The sequence below is a fragment of the Macrobrachium nipponense genome, chromosome 11 (assembly GCF_015104395.2).
Source record: "Macrobrachium nipponense isolate FS-2020 chromosome 11, ASM1510439v2, whole genome shotgun sequence".
Lineage (NCBI taxonomy): Eukaryota > Metazoa > Arthropoda > Malacostraca > Decapoda > Palaemonidae > Macrobrachium > Macrobrachium nipponense.
Genome location: NC_061087.1, coordinates 6,161,307 through 6,167,306, shown reverse-complemented (window position 1 = coordinate 6,167,306; position 6,000 = coordinate 6,161,307).

The window sequence follows — 6,000 nt, the reverse complement described above, 5'->3', positions numbered from 1 at the left end:
CCTATGTATGTGTGCGTGTTCCTTGGGTATGTTCTTTATACGTGTATGTGTACATACACACGCACGTGTATCCGTGTTTGTGGGTAAGAAGAAAATGTACATATTTTCAGCCCGATAAAATTTGATGTAGGAAAGAAAGGGTGAAAATGTAGCTATCAGGGTAATTCAGAGAAGTGATTTTGATAAGGAATAAGTAAAGAGTGCATATAAGAAGAACATGGATGCAAAATGGACTCGGGTTAAAGAAAGGAATTGACGGAGTGTACGAAGAGTGTATTAAATGTCAAGATAGGGTCAGAATAAGAAGGGGGCGTTTGCGCTTAGAGGAGGGGGGGGGGGGGAAGAGACATGAAAGAGGAGAGTTGGGTGGTTACGAAAAGAGACATTTAGTGATGGCAAAAGAGCGATAATTTGTGGCGCAGCTGCAAGATAGAAGAGCAGGCTATGTACAAGAATAAGGATGGGTGGGTAAGGTTGTCAAAAGAGAGTGAAAGAGAAAAATAAAATATGTAATAAAGAAAGTAAAAAAAAGACTGGGGGTGGGGGAGCAAGTTAGCGAGGACTTAAGAGAGACAAAGTTTCCCAGAAGAAAGTGAATACACAGAGAAAGGTTTAACAAGTAAAAAATGCTCCGAAGTTTCTTCGTCTCAATCGAGTTTTCTGTAAACGGACCACGAAACTCTCAGCTGAAGCCCATGAAACTTACAGCTACGGCCCGGTGGTGGCCTGTGTTGTTGATACCTATAGCGGTACCAGAAGCACGAGCATGGTAATTTTAACCTTGAATAAAATAAAAACTACTGAGGTTAGAAGGCTGCAATTTGGGATGTTGGATGATGGGAGGGTGGATGATCAGCATACCAATTTGCAGCCCTCTAGCCTCAGCGGTTTTAAGATCTGAGGGCGGCAGAAAAAGCGCGGACAAATAGCCATCTCAATAGTTTTCTTTTACAGAAAACTACAAAAAAGCGAATGGATCCGAGAAAAGTGGATAGATGCGGTCTGAAATGAATCCAATCGCGGGCTGATGGAGTGAGTGGGCTACTTCGAAGATGAGTTGAACGTGGAAGTTAGCAAAGTGGCAGAGCTGAAGTGTTCAGAAGTCGAAAGGGTTCATGTAAGGTTCAGAATACTTGTGGAAGTGAAAGTTAAGGATCCAAGGAATACAATTAAGAGGTCTGAGAAATGAAAACCCGAAGAACTGACGGAATTGCAAGTGGGAAAGGTGTGTTTGGATGAGGGCGAAGGTTCTGAGGGAATTAGCGAAATGAATCATTGTTCCTTTGTATAATATTAGTAACGGTGATACAGAGGAGGCTATAACAATTACAAGGGCATAGCATTACTTAATATAGAATATAAGTTATTGAGAGCGATAAAAGATTTCTTTTATGGAAGTGAAATGTATTATAGAATATGTAGACGGAATACTAAATATCTACGTAGGTCTGAAGATGAGCAAAAAGAAATGCATTGTGAATAGAGTGCGTTTGCCGATGGTACAGTATCGACTGGGAAAAGTGAAGTGAAGCTGCAGAAACTAGTGAAAGGGCTTAGAAATATTGGTGAGACGACAAACTGAGAATGTGAAAAAGAATGAGGTTATGAAAATAATTGGAAACCAGAAAGATGAACCAGAGAATGCTAATAGTATGGTTGATGGAAGAATGTAAGTGTTAGATTCTTGCATATATTCAAATGAAGTCAACATAATTGAATGACGGTAGGATGAGAGAAGAGATGAGTCACAGAACTGATGAAGCAATGCAAGTAGTAGGATGTGAGCACACAAGGAATATTGGAGCATCAGTGGAAGTCAAGGTTGGAATGTATGAAGTGACTGATGCCAACTCTCGTCTATGGAAGTGAAGTGTAGAGGTTGAATGCAAAAAAAAAAAAAAAAAAAAAAAAAAAAAGTAAAAAAATGCGCTAAAGAAACAATAGTTTTCTTTTTGTAGAGCGTGTAACACTGTAAGAAACTCTCAGCCGCGGCCCATGAAACTCTAACCCACGGCTCATGAAATCTTCGTTGGTGAAACAACGCGCTATTTGACCGTAGACTTTAGCACGCACTCGGAGTAAGTTGGAGGTCTGACATGCCTTGTTAAGATATGAGGGGTTGGGGGGAAGGGGGCAGAAAAAGTGCGGACGGACAGACAAATGGCCACCTCAATGGTTTTCCTCTACAGAAACCTAAAAAAGGATAAAACCGTTTGGGAATGCGTTGGACAAAGAGGTACTGTATAACAAACGGGGAATTTCGCAGATGTGGTAAAAAAAAAAGTTAGCACAGGTTTCAAGGGCGGGTCATATTTTTGGAAGGCGGTTCATCTTGTAGAGCTAATAGAGCATGCTACACCTATGAAAGGTGTAATTTGGGAATTAGTGGGAAGGAAGGAGAAAGGAAGACCTAAAACTTACTGGATAGAGTGAGTGGAGGAGGTGGCAGAAAGAAGAAGCTTTAGCCACGAGTGTGAGTGCAAGATAAGAGGCGAATGGTGCAGTGTGAATGTGGAGGTTTAATGCGCTGCTCATGAGCAATGCATCATTTAACAGTAAAATAAAATATGAATGTAGCAGTGACCATCGTATTCATTTATCTCCGGTCCACCCCTTGTTAGAGAAAGGGTTAATAAAGATTCCTTCCTTCTGAAACATTTGCAGTCAATTATGAGGGCAGCAGATTAAATCTTATGTCTGGTAAATGTTGGGGGTGGGAGAGTACGAGTGTTACTTATTCTTGTCAGTTTAATCATGAATCTTAAACCATTATCAGTATGACGCAAACACGGGAACTCTGATAATATTCCTGATCAAATTTCGAATAGCTGAACAGTATCTGGTGATATTTTATAAATGCCACAAAAAAAAGGGGGGGGGGGGGGAGGATATTCTGTACCAAAGGTCAGTAATAGTTGGCGTTTTTTACCCACGGCACACCCTGGGATACCCAAAGACTTTAAAACCAACCAATACCAAGTCTTGCATTAAAAAATATAATAAATAAATAAATTATAAGCTGGCTACACGACAAAATGATTTCAGACGCGTTCACTCCAGGAAATTTCGACCAGCGAGCAATTCGTATGTTAATCTGCTTCGCCAAACCATCGAAAATTTTGTCCAGGCGAAAGGCAAAGGTGGTCAGAGTCGGCATACCTACGTGTTATATTTTCATCCCCGGTGGGAGGCCAGTTTATTTACCTTTTATAAACATCACAAAATAACACTTTCGAATATAAACCCTCGTTCTGTTCGGTGGGCTGGAATTCAACAATACGTCAATCTTCTGCAGACCCCAAAAGCGGAATCTGTTCTACCTCGGCCACAGGCTGCGGCATGAAAGCGACAAATGGTTAATAAATCCAAATCATGGAATGCACTTGATTGATTCATATCATTGCAACAGACCCGAAATTGCGGCTGTAAAAAAATGGGAATGAATTTGTTTTGACCGAAGCATTTGCCTCCTTTTTTTAATTTTTATTTGGAGAAACCAGAATATCATGGCGCTCTTTTTTTTGTGTGTGCTAATATTATCGCAATGAGTATTATTGCTGCAGTTTCTGTCCCAAATATACGCCTAAAATTATAGGTGAGCTACTGGGTCTTTGTGAGGAACATATCAAATTAATAAGGGCATCTCTCTCTCTCATTTATATGTGTATATATGCATATATATTTATAGATACATGTGTTACTATATTACATATATATATATATATATATATATATATATATATATATATATACACACAAACATATATATATATAGTATATATATTATATGTATATATATATAGTATATATATATATATATATTTATATATATATAGTATATATATATCTATATATATATATATATATATATTTATATATATATATATATATATATATATATATACTATGCGGAGGGGTACATAGATAAATGGACGGAACATGCTAGCTTGCTATAGGCTACTTATTGTTGATGTAGTACTCGTCAAGGTTTGATTCTTGATTTTTGAAGACTTTTATAAATATATAATGAACTGAAAGTAGACTGATGCTCCCATGTAGAATCAGTATATTTAGAAACTGACCCCAAAGAAGATTAATATCTCACCAGACATGAACTCGTTGCTTCGAGAGAGAGAGAGAGAGAGAGAAGAGAGAGAGAGAGAGAGAGAGAGAGACTCTTGCATGTTTCCTTAACCCGGAATACCAGAGAAAAATCTCTTCGTGGAAGCGTTTGGACGCAAGGAGTCGGTGATGACTTAATTGTTCCTTGTGATCGTATATTCAAGTTCCATTTTTTCTCCAATTGGAAGTAGGGGGGGGGGGGGGTGGTGAGCAAACCCCTCCGGGTACAAGGAAATAATGATAACTCCCCTGAGCATTAATGATCACGCAGCAGAATGTCAATTGAAACTCAGGAAAACTCGTAAGGTGTTGATTTTTTCTTCCGCTAATAAAGAGGGATGGAGACGGATTTTAATTTGTCATTGTGTTGTTGATTTAAATATTATTTGTATGTGTTTCCTTTGCCAAAAAAAAAGAAGATTATGTTGCTAATTTTGTACTGCTTATTGTAAAATTGACACCGAAACTTTATTTTTATCCGTTATAAAATAGGAGTAATATATTAAAGGTCGATTTTGTTGGAAATATTTTTTGTTATTGCTCAAATTGAATCGAAAACTTTACTCTTCTTATTAAGGAGGAAAATGATAACGAAGATGATAACGATGAAAGTTTATTTTTCAGAGTAATTAAAAAGATGCTGTTATCATAGACTCGAATGAATTCGCTCAATTTAATGGTTTATTTAGAAATATATTTTTCAATCATATTCGTTGTACTGAATAATAACGAGTAAAAAATGCTTCGGCGCAATCGAGTTTTCTGTACAACGTATAATGCTGTATGAAACTCTCACCCGCGGCCCATGAAACTTTCAGCCACGGCCCGGTGATAGCCTGTGTTGTTGACACCTATAGTGGTGCCAGACGCACGATCATGGCTAAATGAAATAAAAACTATTGAGGCTAGAAAGATGGAATTTGGTGTGTTTGATGATTATAGGGTAGGTGACCAACATACCAATTTGCAGCCCTCTAGCCTCAGTAGTTTTTAAGATCTGAGGGCGGACAGAAAAAAGCGCGGACGGACAGACAAACCAATCTCAATAGGCACAAATATCTGCTACTTGAAAAGATTCAAACTGAATATTTATAAATGTATAATACTGCATTTCTTCCTAACGATTAACATCGAAATTAATTTAGTACCTTTTCATATAAGAGAAATTTCCGCGAACACTTACAGAGACGGTGAATGTTCGAATACTTGACAATTTTTAAAGTCTCAATAGTGGCATAGAGTTTCGTCAAGTATTTTTCTTTCTAATGACAGAATAGCTAATTCGAGTAAAACTCGGGATGAAGAATATCCAAGTAGTTCTACGAACTGCTACGACTTCACTCGCGTACTGTTAGTCACACCGTGTAATGGATATGTCACGGTAAGATTGTGAAACCAGGCATTTCATGAAATCACCAATTCACTTAAGAATTTTTTATATCTATGGGCTAGGGCTAAACACGGACTAGCCCTTAAGAGATCAAACGTCCATAAATGAATTGCTGATTTCACGAATTCCAAGGAAATTTCCTGGTTTCAGAGTCCATAGAGATACAAACCAATTTCTTGATCCATATTTGCGTTGGACACGGAAGATGGCAACACCTTGGCTTCTTCATTCTTTGGCTGTAATTTGCGACCGAAAACTGTGGCTTTTGTAAAAAGAAAATCGTTAAGTACCGTCTCAGATAGAAATATTTTTTCACTGTAAGTTCTCATGTTTTATCGTTTTATGCTTAATGACCGTTCTTGCATTGTGGATGGCCATATTTACGATGTAGTCATTGAACGTTCTTGCATTGTGGGTGGCAAAACAGTGTAGATGAATCACTGTTTCACCGTGTTTAGTACTAACCCATGGGTTCAAATATTACTAAG